This window comes from Grampus griseus (assembly GCF_964374135.1).
Source record: "Grampus griseus genome assembly, chromosome: 1".
Lineage (NCBI taxonomy): Eukaryota > Metazoa > Chordata > Mammalia > Artiodactyla > Delphinidae > Grampus > Grampus griseus.
Genome location: NC_139017.1, coordinates 43,138,421 through 43,154,734, shown reverse-complemented (window position 1 = coordinate 43,154,734; position 16,314 = coordinate 43,138,421). Strand labels below are relative to the sequence as shown.

Sequence of the window (16,314 nt, the reverse complement as noted above, 5' to 3'; positions counted from 1 at the left end):
CATAAACATGGTGGCTTAAACAACAGAATTTATTCTCTCACAGTTCTGGAAGCTAGAAGTCTGAAATCAGGGTGTCAGCAAGGCCATGCTCCTCTGGGACCCTGGGGAGAATCCTTCCTCGTCTCTCTGTTTCTGGTGGTGGCCGGCAATCCTTGGTGTCCTCTGGCTTGCAGCTGCATCACTGTAATCTCTGCAGAGGCGGGCGTCACATGGCAGGCTCTCTGACTGTCTGTCTCTGTGTCTCTCTTTCTTCTTTTCATAAGGACATCAAACATATCGGATTTAGGACCCACTCCAATTGACTATGACCTCATACTTGATTACATCTGCAAAGACTGAATTTCCACATAAGGACACATGCTTTGGGGGCAATACAATTCAACCTATAACACCATTTCCTGTCCTTACCCACTCTGCCAGCGGTGGGTATACTTGCCAGGACACCTACCTTTCAGTGTGACCAGCAGAGATGCCTCAGACAGGCATGTTCTGTGACACATCTTGGGGGAGTCACCCTCTGCAGTGCCCTGACCACCACCTTCCCTGCTCCTCCCACCACCACTAGTCTTATTACCTCTCTACTCCCCTTTTCTTAACCTCATCCCAACATCTCTGCTAAATAGTTTCAAGAGTCTTTACTGGAACTAGTGGCCTCTCTCCAGTTTTTATAAGAATAAAACTGGGTAAGAGATAGAACTAAGGGTAGAGATAGAACTAAGGGTAGAGATAGAACTATGGGAAGGAAACAGGTTTTTTTTTTTTTTTCCCTTAAATTTCCAGATTGAGATTCAGAAACAATTATTGAGTGTCTGTTTTATGCAGCCACTGAGCCAGTTTCCTCTGATATGTGTGACATCATTTATTTTAAATGCTATGCAATTTTTTACTGATGAGGAGAGAGTTTAAGTAGGTTGAGTCACACAGTAGGTAAATTTCAGCATAGGTAGATTCCATTTAAATCCCTAAATGACAGCTGGAAGATAGGAAGATGATAATAAATATTCTGGCTCCATTTTGGATGTTCGACTGCTGACAGCACCCAAACCCCACCCTCCTTCATCCCGTTGTGTCCCATCTCTGGGCAAGCCAACAAGAAAATGGACTCTCTCCTTCCCTGGGTGCTGGTGGCAAACTCAAACCATGCAAACCCAGCCACTGCTCACCCTGGCCCTGCCCCCAACCACGACAGAAACCAAAGCCATTTGCCACTCCCTTTCAGGATGGCTTGGGTGCCTGCTTTCCCCAGAAATCCTCATTATGTGAGTAATACAACTTTCTATACCCTCTTGGTACATGTGTGGCATCATCATTTCTCAACACCTGAAGCACTTTTGCAGAAGGTGGTGGCGTTCTGCAGGGCAACCACAGAAAAATATTCAAGCAAATTGAGTGCCGTTGTGCTAATCCTCAGAGGACTACTATGAACATATAGTCAGTGTATGTTTCGCTGAGGAGACTTGAAGCCATGCATTTATTTATTTATTTATTATTATTATTATTATTATTTTAACATCTTTATTGGAATATAATTGCTTTACAATGGTGTGTTAGTTTCTGCTTTATAACAAAGTGAATCAGTTATACATATACATATATCCTTATATCTCTTCCCCCTTGCGTCTCCCTCCCTCCAACCCTCCCTATCCCACCCCTCTAGGTGGTCACAAAGCACCAAGCTGATCTCCCTGTGCTATGCAGCTGCTTCCCACTAGCTATTTGACATTTGATAGTGTATATATGTCCATGCCACTGTCTCACTTTTTCCCAGCTTACCCTTCGCCCTCCCCGTATCCTCAAGTCCATTCTCTAGTAGGTCTGCGCCTTTATTCCCGTCTTGCCCCTAGGTTCTTCATGACTTTTTTTTTTTTTTAGATTCCATATATATGTGTTAGCATACGGTATTTGTTTTTCTCTTTCTGACTTAATTCACTCTGTATGACAGACTGTAGGTCCATCCCCCTCACTACAAATATCTCAATTTCGTTTCTTTTTATGGCTGAGTAACATTCCATTGTATATATGTGCCACATCTTCTTTATCCATTTATCTGTCGATGGACACTCAGGTTGCTTCCATGTCCTGGCTATTGTAAATAGAGCTGCAATGAACATTGTGGTACATGACTCTTTTTGAATTATGGTTTTCTCAGGGTATATGCCCAGTAGTGGGATTGCTGGGTCATATGGTAGTTCTATTTGTAGTTTTTTAAGGAACCTCCACACTGTTCTCCATAGTGGCTGTATCCATTTACATTCCCACGAACAGTGCAAGAGAGTTCCCTTTTTTCCACACCCTCTCTAGCATTTATTGTTTGTAGATTTTTTGATGATGGCCATTCTGACCGGTGTGAGATGATATCTCATTTTAGTTTTGATTTGCATTTCTCTAATGATTAATGATGTTGAGCATTTTTTCATGTATTTGTTGGCAATCTGTATATCTTCTTTGGAGAAATGTCTCTTTAGGTCTTCTGCCTATTTTTGGATTGGGTTGTTTGTTTTTTTGATATTGAGCTGCATGAACTGCTTGTAAATTTTGGAGACTAATCCTTTGTCATTTGCTTCATTTGGAAATATTTTCTCCCATTCTGAGGGTTGTCTTTTCATCTTGTTTATGGTTTCCTTTGCTGTGCAAAAGCTTTGAAGTTTCATTAGGTCCCATTTGTTTATTTTTGTTTTTATTTCCATTTCTCTAGGAGGTGAGTCAAAAAGGATCTTGCTGTGATTTATGTCATGGAGTGTTCTGCCTATGTTTTCCTCTAAGAGTTTAAAAGTGTCTGGCCTTACATTTAAGTCTTTAATCCATTTTGAGTTTATTTTTGTGTATGGTGTTAAGGAGTGTTCTAATTTCATTCTTTTACATGTAGCTGTCCAGTTTTCCCAGCACCACTTATTGAAGAGGCTGTCTTATCTCCACTGTATATTCTTGCCTTCTTTATCAAAGATAAGTTGACCATATGTGCATGGGTTTATCTCTGGGCTTTCTATCCTGTTCTATTGATCTCTGTTTCTGTTTTTGTGCCAGTACCATACTGTCTTGATTACTGTAGCTTTGTAGTATAGTCTGAAGTCAGGAAGCCTGATTCCTCCAGCTCCATTTTTCATTCTCAAGATTGCTTTGGCTATTTGGGGTCTTTTGTGTTTTCATACATATTGTGAAATTTTTTGTTCTACTTCTGTGAAAAATGCCAGTGGTAGTTTGATAGGGATTGCATTGAATCTGTAGATTGCTCTGGGTAGTAGAGTCATTTTCACCATGTTGATTCTTCCAATCCAAGAACATGGTATATCTCTCCATCTATTTGTATCATCTTTAATTTCTTTCATCAGTGTCTTATAATTTTCTGCATACAGGTCTTTTGTCTCCTTAGGTAGGTTTATTCCTAGGTATATTATTCTTTTTGTTGCAATGGTAAATGGGAGTGTTTTCTTAATTTCACTTTCAGATCTTTCATCATTAGTGTATAAGAATGCAAGAGATTTCTGTGCATTAATTTTGTATCCTGCTACTTGATGAAATTCATTGATTAGCTCTAGTAGTTTTCTGGTAGCATCTTTAGGATTCTCTGTGTATCGTATCATGTCATCTGCAAACAGGGACAGCTTTACTTCTTCTTTTCTGATTTGGATTTCTTTTATTTCTTTTTCTTCTCTGATTGCTGTGGCTAAAACTTCCAAAACTATGTTGAATAATAAGCCATGCATTTATAATTCAGGCCCTTCCTCCCCTGGCTGTGTACTTGGTGGAGCTGGTGGTGGAGAAAACGTTCCCCCCATCTTGGCAGCATCTGGTTTTTTTCTCTGTCATTTCACTGCTCTGGGTTCATTACTCATCAATAAAGGTCTTCAGTCTTGCCCTCAGTGTCCAATTGCTTATTCAGTGCTGTTTGGCTATTATCCCAAGACCCTAAATCCATATGCACTTGGTGTAAAGCCCCACAAGCTGATTGATTATGCATAGCAGCATATGCATTCTCCAGCAGTTTTTTTTTTCCCCCTCCAAGGAGGATTGATTTGTTCTGTAGAAAAATCTGTGGCTGTATGTATTGCATGTGTGTTCATACAAAATGCAGGATTAATTGTAAAATTGCACAGAGTTCTGAAAGTGCATTATGCAAAATGCAAAAACTGGTTGTATTATGAACGTTTGAATGAACATGTCTGCATGCAAAAATATTCAGGGAATTTGTGGTTCAGTTAAAGTGACACCAGAATTGAGCCTTTTAAAAACAGACCATTCCCAGCATAATGATTCTATAATTTATTCAGACTCAGGCATCTACCACTGTTAAATTTTGTGTTAAATAACCCACCTGGGGAATATGAAACAGCTTACACTGATTTAAATCCTTGGAATAAGCCCATCTGTATCATCTTGGCCTCAGCCATTTAAATACTTGAGGAGGGTACAAGGGATATTTCGCATATATTTGGCTATATATTCAACTCTAGTACATGGGGATTATCCTCAGATACATGGCAGTCTTCAGATGGCATTTGGAATCCCATTCTGGGTGCCCTCTGACCACCCAGCGTACACAGAAGTCCCTTTTCCCCCATGTCTCAGTGGGCTTAGGAATATAGACTCATTTCTAGGAGTCTAAGCATAGCACAATTACAAAGGAATTCACAAAACAAGCCGTGGATTCATATCAGCTCCCAAAGAATAACCTAGATAGGCCTGAGTGGGTCAGACCGAGGTAGCTCCCACATGGTGCTGGCCACACTGAATACAGCAGTGATTGGTGGTACTGGAGGCAAACCTTGCCAGGGCCATGGTAGACCTTTCTGTACAAGGATGACCCTCAGATAGTGGGATGCAGGTAGCACACTATTTTTCCAGTTATGAGGGTGGGCTGCTTGGCGCCGTCCACACCGCCCACACTGTGTCTGAAAGGTGGCTGCCTCAGGGTCCGTGTTGTCTCTGGCAGTGACCACGTAGGGGTCAGAGTCACGAATGACCTTGACCTGTCATACGTAGGTGTCAACCAGCTTGTCTGGCTTATGGGAAGTGGGAAAGCAGAATGTTGAAATGTTGGGCGTGGGGATCCAAGCTGGTGTTACAGAAATCATGCTGTTGACAAACAGCAATGCTGATGGGATGATAGGTTTAAGTAACAGCAGCAAGTTTGGGGTTAGAAACAACAAAATAGCAAAATGTTTATGCAGGCAGAGTATATTCAGGGTTTGTGTCTCCATACCTCTACAAACCAGAAATGGGCTTGTTCAACAGCAGGTTTTAGGCATAAGGAAACCTTTTTGGACTTAGAGTTTTGAGATGTTTTGCTCTCTTCAGGCATCCTACTGAATGAATGGAGAATCATAATGATTTTGTGCGTGGAGATTTTTCAATCTGGTTTTAAAGAAAAGAAAACAAGAGGTTCAGAGAAGTTAGTATATATAGCTAACATGAAGTTAGTATATATAGCTGACATGGGGTGAAACTCAAGACTCCTGAGTCCAAGGGCAGGGCTCTTTTCTGGGGCTGAGGGTTCTGGCTCCTGAAACTGGCCCAACCATGGAGGTAGGTAATATTACTCCTTTCTGCTTTGTGGTTCCTCATCCTAGAGAGAGGACGGAAGTAAGAGAGGATTTTTTAAAACTTATTTTTAAAGATTCCATTGAACAGGTTGGAGTTTAGGTACATTCTTGGGTTTAACAAAGGGGAGAACATAGTCTGATTATTTTTTGCTTTTTATTAAAAGCGCAAACATAATACAAAAGCCTTTTATTTGCAGTTTTGGAATTTAGCCAACTGTAAACACATTTAAGGGGATTCAGCTACAACTCAAATTCTTATCAGAATGATTGGAAGCTCTTGGACAAAAGGCAATTTTTTAATTGAAGAATAGTTGATTTATAATATTGTATTAGTTTCATGTATACAGAAAAGTGATTCAGCTATATATATACATGTTTTTTACAGATTATTTTCCAATATAGGTGATTACAAGGTATTTAATGTAATTCCCTGTGTTATACAGTAAATCCTTGCTGCTTATCTATTTTATGTATAGTAGTTTATCCCATACTCCTAATTTATCCCCCCACCTCCCCTTCTCCTTTGGTAACCATAAGTTTAGTTTGTTTTCTATGTCTGTGAGTCTGTTTCTATGTTGTATATAGATTCATTTGTATTATTTTTTAGATTCCACATATAAGTGATATCATACAATATTTGTCTTTCTCTGTCTGACTTACTTCACTTAGTATGATCATCTCTAGGTCCATCCACGTTGCTGAAAATGGCAATATTTCATTCTTTTTTATGCCTGAATAATGTCCCATTATATATACATGGCTGAATAATATCCCATTTATATATTATATATAAAAAATGGGACATAAGTATATCACATCTTAAAACAGTCATTTGTTGTTGGGCACTTGGGTTGTCTCCATGTCTTGGCTAATGTAAATAGTGTTGCTGTGAACATTGGGGTGCACGTATCTTTTTGAATTAGAGTTTTCATCTTTTCTGGAAATATACCCAGGAGTGGGATTGCTGGATTATATGGTAGCTGTATTTTAGTTTTTTTAAGGAACCTCTGCATTGTTTTCCATAGTGGCTGCACCAATTTACATTCCCACCAACAGTGTGGGAGGGTTCATTTTGCTCTACACCCTCTCCAGCATTTGTTATTTGTAGGCATTTTGATGATGGCCATTCTGACAGGTGTGAGATGATATCTCACTGTGGTTTTTAAAAACCATTTTTATTGAAGTATAGTTGATTTCGATGTTCAGCAAAGTGATTCAGTTATTCTTTTTCATTATGGTTTATTACAGGATATTGAACATGGTTCCCTGTGCTATACAGTAGGACCTTGTTTTTTATCTATTTTATATATAGTGGTTTGTATCTGCTAATCCCAAACTGCTAATTTATCCCTCCCCTGCCGCCTTTCCCCTTTGGTAACCATAAGTTTGTTTTCTATGTCTGTGAGTCTGTTTCTGTTTTGTAAATAAGTTCATTTGTATCATATTTTAGGTTCCACATATAAATGATATCATATGATATTTGTTGTCCTCTTTCTGACTTACTTCACTTCGTATGATCTCTAGGTCTATCCATGTTGCTGCAAATGGCATTACTTCATTCTTTTTTTATGGCTGAGTAGTATTCCATTGTATATATATATATATACACCACATCTTTTTTTATCCATTTATCTGTCAATGAACATTCAGGTTGCTTCCATGTCTTGGCTGTTGTAAATAGTGCTGCAATGAACACTGGGGGTGCATGTATCTTTTCGAATTAGGGTTTTGTCTAGATATATGCCTAGGAATGGGATTTCTGGGTTGTATGGTAGTTCTATTTTTAGTTTTTTAAGGAACCTCCATACTGTTCTCCATAGTGGCTGCACCCACCAACAGTGTAGGAGGGTTTCCTTTTCTCCACACCTTCTCCAGCATTTATTATGTGTAGACGTTTTAATGGTGGCCATTCTGATGGGTGTGAGGTGATACCTCATTGTAGTTTTGATTTGCATTTCTCTCATAATTAGTGATCTTGAGCATCTTTTCATGTACCTATTGGCCATCTGTATGTCTTCTTTGAAGAAATGTCTATTTAGGTCTTCTGCCCATTTTTAGATTGGGTTGTTTATTTTTGTATATTGAGTTGTATGAACTGTATGTATATCTTGGACATTATTAACCCCTTGTGGGTCACATCATTTGCAAATATTTTCTCCCATTCCGTAGGTTGTCTTTTCATTTTGTTGATGGTTTCCTTTGCTGTGAAAAGCTTTTAAGTTTGATTAGGTCCCGCTTGTTAATTTTTGCTTTTATTTCTGGACAAAAGGAATTTTTAATCTCATTCTAGAGCAACTGGATATCCCTTTATAGCTATTAATTTAGACAAGATAAGCTGTTGAACCCTTCTCTCCTTATAAGGTGATGGAGAAGGTAGGGAATGAGCTGTTGAACCCTTCTCTCCTTATAAGGGATGGAAAGGTATGTGGGCACTGGGCAAGCCTACCCTTTATTAACTTATTTGCTTCGTGCACACTCCTTCTCTAGTTTGTCCAGGAGGGCCAAATATAGGGGGGGGGGGTTGTGTTTTTTTAAAACATATTTTCATATTATAAATTCAGAAAGAGAAAGAGAAGATAATTCACTATAAGAAATTTTACTGATTAAATATTGTGTTGAGAAGCCCTGGATAACTGTCTCCTGGGAGTTATACAGTCTCATCTCTGGCAGGGAGAGAAGAACCAGCTCAGAATGGAGCCTGAAGCAATTAAAAAAACTACAACAGATCATGACTCTGACTATGGGAGAAATAATACTTGGATGAGAACCCTCCAGGTGGTTCTCTTTAAATGGTGAACCCCCAGAATCTTGGGTCCCTCCTCTGTGCATGGTAGTCTCCCCCATTCACCTCTCCAGACTCAACATGATTATTGTTTTCTCCTTCCCTAGTCCTCCTGCTACCACAGGGGGCACTTATAAGGCTCTGGGCTAAAATTGGGAGTTAAGTGATGCACAAAGTCAAGGTCTAGTCAGGAAAATAGAGATGATGCAAGGTATTTCAAACAGAGGGATTTAATCCAGGGAATTACATAAGTATCAGAAGGCTGAAAGAGCAAAAAGGGACCCTGAAGTAACCCAGATATTAGCAACTGTAGAAAGCAGTTACTAAGCCTAGGGCTGGGGAAATAAAAAGGAAGGGGTAGGATCACTGGACTGTGGGAGCTCAGAGAAGAGGCCCCTGGTAGCTGGTGCTCAGATCTCGGAGGGGTGCCCTCTGGCTTATGCCTGAACCTCAGACCAGGGGTGCTGTGGCTGGTTCTTAGACCTTAAGGGAGTCGAGTGCTGCTGAGTTTGAGAGTGTGAGTAGGAGCTGCAGTTTGAAGCCACTGCCGCCTTCTAGTGCTGGAGGAATACTGACAAGAACTGGAAACAAAAAGAAGTCCATTCTTCCCCTCCTCTTCCTCCTCCATTCTAGTAGAAATTGCTCAGAATTGAGGAGCAAAACAAGCTGAATGATCAGCCCTGGACCATCCTGGAGAGGAACATAGAAAACCTGGGTTTCACAGTAATAAGCAGACATCCGGACTTGCCACTGGCAGCCTCTAGGCCAGGACTTGGTTGGCGGTAAGGAAAGCCCAGAGAAGGGGCTAGTGGAGCAGTAGATGAGAGGCTCACAACAGCCCAGAACCCTGGCCTCGAGGCCCATTGCATGGTGTGGCTGAGGCTCATTTATATAATCCTTAATTCCATCCGTTGTGATTGGCTCAGAACTGAAGGAAGACCTAATTGTCAAGGAGGTAGAGGGTAAGTCATTGGAATAGATGCTAGTTACGGTACACATGTCACCCAGCTATACTGGGAGATGCATGAGAGAAGGCTTAGGGAGCAAAGCCTTGCCTGCCCCACAATTCAGTATTAAGTGAGCAGTGGATGGGGTGGATAGAAGGAAGAGAGGGGAGGGGACGGGAGGGAGTTGAATGAAAGGGAGAGAGCAGGGCAGGAAGGAAGGAAGGAAAGAAAGGAGGGAGGGAGGGAAGGAAGGCAGGCAAATAAAGCCTTGCCCCAGCTCCCAGCTGAAGGGCCGTATCGAGGGAGATAGAAGTATACAGCCTTTCCTGCCTGGCTCACCAAGAACTCTCTGCAGAGATTATGATGCCAATAGTAAAGAACTTTGTCTTGATTTCTTCACTTAATAAAGATTCAGAAACAGTGGAACACTGAGCTGCTACAGAAGGCGGAACCTAGTGCCGGCCGTGTTCTTTGGGCAGGGATCCCTGCATGGGGGCCCCTTGATTGCTCACGGTGACTGCTCCCATATCAGCAGCTTGTACCCAGGCCTGTCCCTGACTGTGGCCAGCTACCCACTGACTCAGCGCCCTTGACCTCACACTCTTGTTGATGGTTGCAGAACACCCTTCAGGCTGGGCATAGTAATAACCACTCTCACCCCTAAAATTTGTGAGAAAAAAAGCACCAACTTAGTAGAAGAGTGGAAAAAGGACTTGAATAGACAGGTCACAGAAGGGTGAAACACAAGTGGCTCTGAAACAAATGAAAAGATGCCCAACCTCACTCTTTTTTTTATTGAGGTGTCATTGACATATAAAATTATATTCGTTTCAGGTGTACCACATAAGGAGTCAGTATTTGTATATCAGCCTCAGTAAGAGAAATGCAAATTACAAGCACCAGATTGCACAGATCAAAAAGTTTAACCTCATACATTCGTCTTGGGGTATAAAGCGGTAACTCCTCTGTAGGGAATGGTTTGGAAAGATCTACCAAAACTGACCCAGCAGAAATTCCACTTCTAGGAATTTGTCATTCACATATACTTTCATACATGTGAAATGAAGTGTTCTACAAAAATATTTATTGTGACATTGTTTGTATTAGCAAAACTTAGAATGGACATAACACCCATCAGAGGGAGTCAGGTAAATAAATTATGGTATATAAAGTCAGAAATTTCCACAGCCATTAAAAAGGATGAAGCAGCATTACGTGTACTTACATAGAACAATCCCCCGTATATAAAACCTTAATAAAATAAGGAAATGAACAGTGTGTGTAGCGTTTGTGTTCAAAATAATACATATTTCAAAATGAAGAGTTAAAAACCATTTAAAATATATATATGTGTATGTTTGTATTTGTACATGTGCATGTGTATATATGGATATATATGTTTACGCTTCTGTGTGCAAAGAATATCTCTGGGAGTAGAAACAAGGAACTGGAAACAGACCTTCCAGGGAGAGGAATTGGGTGGACTGGACACGAGGTTGGGAGATAGAGATTTACTTTTCCTTGCTTACTCTTCGATACATTTGAATTTTATATTGTGCATTACTCTTTGGTACATTTGAATTTTATATTGTGCGTTACCTGGTCAAAAAATAGATTAAAATCTGGGGGAAAAATCCATTCTAAGTCTTGTTGGATGGACAGTCTTACTGGAGGGCAGGCCTTCTTCCACTGAGGGAGGGTTTATCCAGAGGACGGAAATTACTGGAAGGTATGTGCTTAAGAGAGTGGAATAGCTAGCCATGGCTGGCCCTTCTGGCTCACGCACTGGTGATGGTCAAAGTCAAGGCGGTCCACATTTCCGTAGCTCTCTCTGCTCCTGTGTCCTCCACGGCCGGGCTTTCAGTGCTCTGGGTTCTCCTTCTCCAGAATGGAGCTCTTTGAGCACAGAAGCCAGTTCTTCCTGTCCAGTTTTACCAGCCTTTGACATTATGTCCAGTGCACGGAAAAATCCTCCACATTGGGAGACACCCTGAGGTCATGACTTATCTTTTTACGTGGAATTCCTGTATCTGTAACTGCAAGTCAGCCTTTTAATCTCTCCAGTATCCCTAGCACTTAACCCAGTGCCCTGTATGTAGTAGGAGCTCAGTAATGTTGAATGATGAGTCACGAAGATGATTAGTTTAAGATCAGATCCTTCCCAGCCCTTACAGCAAGAACGGAGCCAAATCTTCCCAAATGGAGCACAGGGCAGCCCCCTAGGGGAGGGAGGTGGAGGCTCTGCAATGAAAGATGCCAACAGCCAAGGTCAGACCTCCACCCAGGAGTGTCATGGGAGAGTGGACTGTCACAGTTCCATCACCACTTCAAGCTCCGTTGCTGGGACACAAGTTAGGAAGAACTGGGTAGATGTGATGGGTCAGATGGCGGGGGAGTCCAGATCCACGCCATAGAGCTGACTCGCGGAGACACACTGCCTTGTCCCTTTAGAGGAATCCGAGAAAGCGCATTACGGGCTGGTTCCACGCCCTGAGTTGACCCACACCGAGGCAGCATCTGGGAACTCTGCAAGGAGTCCAGAGTGTCATGTGTGCTCTGAGGTCACAAGCAGAACCACGCCAGAAACTGCGGCAACTGAGATCCCTTCCCTGGAGGCTGTCCCTTCCCTGGAGCCCGACAATTAATCCCATGTAAAGACTACCGGGAAGAGAGTAAACAGTGGGATGAGTTTCCTTGAAGGGTCCCAGCCTCCCGCCACTCCTGCTGGCTGGGCAGGAAGCTCAGAGGAGGCGGCGGGGAAGGGTGCTCACTCCTTATTAGTGACTACAGCTAATTACCATTAGTTAATTCTTAACATCCCTGGAGAGATCCAGGCTGCCTTTGCCTTGCACCTCCTCAGCGCCACTTCAACAGAGCCCTGTCCTGTCTTCTCTGCCCCGTAGAAAACTGGTTCGAGGTGTTTGGTTCTGAGCAGATGGGCAAGGGAGGAAGAGCGCTTCCCTGTGAGCACCCCGTGTGAGATTGCTGAATGTTTGCTCCCTGCAAAGGTTTGCATGGGATCAGGTACATCCAGGCTGCCCAAGTGAGCAGGGGTGCCAGAAGGGACCCTTGGAAGCAGGGGACAAATCCCAGCTTCTGGCAGTACTAACCTTGTTGTCCCAGGCAGACCCACCCTCAGGATCACGGGCTAGAGTCAGTAGCCTGAGAGGAACACAGTGTTCCTTTGGAATGGGGTCTTTAAGGCACAAAAACATCTTTCTCTGTAATCAAAAACGTGTCTGAGTCACTCTATATGTCAGGTAAATATCTTCATCAGCACCTCACTAAGAATCTGTCGTATCTTGTGACATTTCCACAGTTTGCTAGAACCCTGCTTTCTGTTCCCAGTCCAGACAGGATGCCCCTTCTCCCCCTGCACCTGACTGCAGTGGTCTTTTATTTTTTTTATTTTTTTTTTGCGGTACGCGGGCCTCTCACTGTTGTGGCCTCTCCCGTTGTGGAGCACAGGCTCCGGACGCGCAGGCTCAGCGGCCATGGCTCACGGGCCCAGCCGCTCCGCGGCATGTGGGATCTTCCCAGACCGGGGCCCGAACCCGCGTCCCCTGCATCGGCAGGCGAACTCTCAACCACTGCGCCACCAGGGAAGCCCTGCAGTGGTCTTTTAGTCTAACTTCAGTCTTTGTCTGTACCTTTCCTGGGGCAGGGGGAGGGGAAGATGATTTGAGGACTTGAATTTTACAGGGCTGTAATCTCTTTAAGAGTTGGAAGGGGTCATCTGGTCCCGTCGCCCATCAGAGGCAGCCATCCTTACTATGAATGCCGACAGGGGTGGGCATCCAGGATGGGGCGGCTGTAAATGTTACAGGCTCCTTTTGGTAAGAGCCAAAATCTGCCTCTCACTTCCATCTCTTGGCCCCAGTTCTGTCTTCCGGAGTGACGTAAAACAAGCCTAATTAATTCTCTTTCCACGTGGCCTCGTGGCCTTTTTCCAGGCTAAACTTTAACTTATCAGCATGCCCACCCTGAGGAGCCCTTCTAGACCCTCCTTGAAGTGGCTTCTGTGTGATCGTGTCACTTGTAAAACATGGTGCCTGGAACTGGTCAGCCTTGCTCGAGTCCACACTCACACGTGTGTGCTTTCTCTCACAGGCTGAACACACATCCCTCTCGCTAGCCCCTGTGTGCCCTGTGGCCTGAGGCGACAGCAGCAGTGACCATGGCTACTGTCCAGAGCCATGCTTGCCCCATGCTTGCACATGGCCCCATAGCCTTACCCTCCTGCAGAGGAAAAGCAGCTATGATGTGGGGCTGCTCTGTGCCTCTCTGTTCACCCTCAGCAGAGCCCTGGGTCTCCAGTGTGTGTGGGTTTGATGGGAGGGCCCTATGGAGTCTTCCGTGTTTCTTTTCCCTCCCCGGAACGGTGACCTAAGAGCCCTTGCCCCATCCCATGGAAGCGCTGATTTTTCTTCAGCAGAGAAGGGCCCCGGGCTCCTTGAGGCTGTGGCTGGCCGTTCCCTGTGCTGCCTTCACCTGGTGCTCAGGACCACCTAGGTGCTCTGTGCTACTGTGGGATGAGCAGGCTGCTACCCCCGCCTCAAGCTGGCTGGCTGGATGGGAGACATGTGGACGCTGCTGCCAGCAGCACATCCCCTGAGCTTAGACACTCTTCTTACCTCTGTTTCCCACAGCCTTCCTTACACCAGCACCTAGGAAGTGAAGATGCCTTTCCCGAATACCATTTATAAATGTTGGAGCCACATTTTTTCTGAACTCATCTCAGAGCTGTTTCGTGCTTCTGTCAAGTGCCTTTTGAAGAAGGCGAGCAGCAGCTCAGGTGGTTAAAGTCGGCACTAATGAGACCAAACCTCTGGGCTCAGTACCCTTAGAGAGAAACTACACCCTGGCCACCGACTGCGCCCACTGAGGATGGTGCACAGACAAGCCCTTTGCTCCGCAGTACCTCCCGTGCTCAATCTGAACCCGTTCCTCAGCGTGGAGATGAGCAAAATACACTTTTGCAGACACAGTAAGTGGGAGCGGCGAGGTGAGAACAAAGGTGGCTTTGACAGGCAGGAACATTTCCTTCTTCCCGAGGGGCGGCTGGAATGCCTAGCCCGCTGTTGCCCCCAAGAGCTCCGGGGGGAGAGATGCTGCTGCCACCGCCGCCGGGAGCTTGGTTTTATCATTGCGTTCTTTGCTGAGAAATTTAAGTCAAGTAATTTGGAGTCATTTGTCTAATAACTGCTTTAGGAAAAGAACGTGTCAGCCGGATCTGCTGACATCACCTTTTCAGAGGTTCACGTGATTTAGGCGTCACTCTTTCTCTTCCTTTCCAGCTCTCCCTGGTGTATTCCTTTAGTGGTGACAGGAAGCGGGATGATGAGTGGCTTTCCTGCTCCGCCGTCCTTTGCTAAAGTCTAGGTGTTCTCAGCCAGTACCTGCCAGGCGCCTCTTCTCCCAGGCACGCACACAAGCGTAGATGATGCTTCAGCTGTTTAACTGTGGGCACTTCTGTCCGTTGGCTGCATGTCCCATGGGCTGGGAAGATAGAGGCCAGATGTACATATATAGGGTTTCTTGATCAGGGATTTTGCAACAACTGTTATTTTTGATTACCTGTATTAGGGATTTGGGAGTCTTGTGACTGAGTACTCAGAAGTACTCATGTACCCATGTCTGTTTATTCATTGACCATTTTACCATAGATGCCCTGGTCCTAGTGACCTGGGAAGAAAGGAGCCAATTCACAGACTCTCAGACCTATTCCACCTCCAGTCCAGAAGAGGAATCTCCTTGCCACCTGTCCTGCCTCTGCTGCCTTCCCCTGGATGGGGATGCTCAGAGTGTCCTGAGCTTGTTCCAGTGCTGGAGGGCTCCAGCTGGCAGAGTGGTTCTCTGCCTCCAGAGTGTCCCTCCCCCAACCAGCACCCCCTGTGGGGTGTGCACATGTCTCCTCATCCTGCTTCCAAAGGGTAGACTGTTCTATATTTGCAGGTACTTCTTTTCTCTTCTCCAGAGTCTCCGTGATTCCAGATAAACATTGCCAGGTCTGTCAACCCCTCCTCCCGTGACATGGATCCCAGGCCGCCGCCATCCCATATGTATATAGTTGGATTAGGAAACAAAACAAAAACCGTTAAGCTCAGCCATTTTCATCCTAGTGCAATGTCAACTTACTAGTGTCAGCCCATCGTCCCGGCTGGCCCAGGTGTTTGAGAATTTGTCTCTGTCGTCTGTGTTTCCCCAAGCCTTCCGTTATGTGCACGTTTGGAGGTGGAGCTGTAGAGCCAAACGTCAAGGTTAGGTGGAGAGTTGGGGGCCCCGAGCGTGCTCTTAGCCTTTGGGGGCACGTTCTCACAGGCCTCAGATGAAGGCTCAGACTGCTTGTGTGACATGTGTCAAGGCTGCCTGTCTAAACGCTGGGCACACAGTAGGTGCTTCATAAATGCCCAGGTGGGCGAGTGGTTGTCAGGGCGGTGCGACAGGGAGCCTGCCCCACACTGCGCGCCAGCCCTTTGTTTGCGGGAAGCCGCTTCCCCGAGCTCATTTGCTAGGCAGTCTCCGCCGTGTTATGTTACGTGGTCATGAATGAACGATGAACAATAGCCCTAATCAGCCTGTTTAAAACAAAACACGTTAAGGAAGAGAAACAGCTGGGAAGCGTGATCCGACTGCGCAGCCTCTGGCCCCAGTGGCCGGAGTTGAGGGCGTGGCAGCAACGGCAGGGACAGTTTTCTTGGAAGCAGGTCCCCCACCTGCCCTGGAGAGAGAAGAAAATCTGTGTTTTCTCGGCTCCACCTTCTACTCACGCTGTCAGGATAAGAAAGAGTGGCTCTGGTTTGTTCTCCCCACGTCCTCAGTTTCACGTGAGATGATTTTGCTTTATGGCAGCGAGTGCTTCCGTAAGCACCAGTCTGCGGGGCTTGTGCTGGGAGGTGGGGAAGGGTGAAAACTACAGCACAGGTTGGCTTCCTCAGAATGTGAAATTGACTGTGAACAACGCGAGTTATTAAAGGCACGCTATTCGCGCCTGTTAAAATGTGCCCACAGCGCCCAGCAAATGACTGTTGCTCAGGATGGCAGG

General features: G+C 44.7%; 1 protein-coding gene across 1 annotated transcript in view; it reads left to right on the top strand.

The window, feature by feature from the left end:
- The window catches only part of HHAT (hedgehog acyltransferase), a 364,679-nt gene that overhangs the window by 337,241 nt on the left and 11,124 nt on the right, over window positions 1-16,314 (top strand). The window lies entirely within an intron of this gene.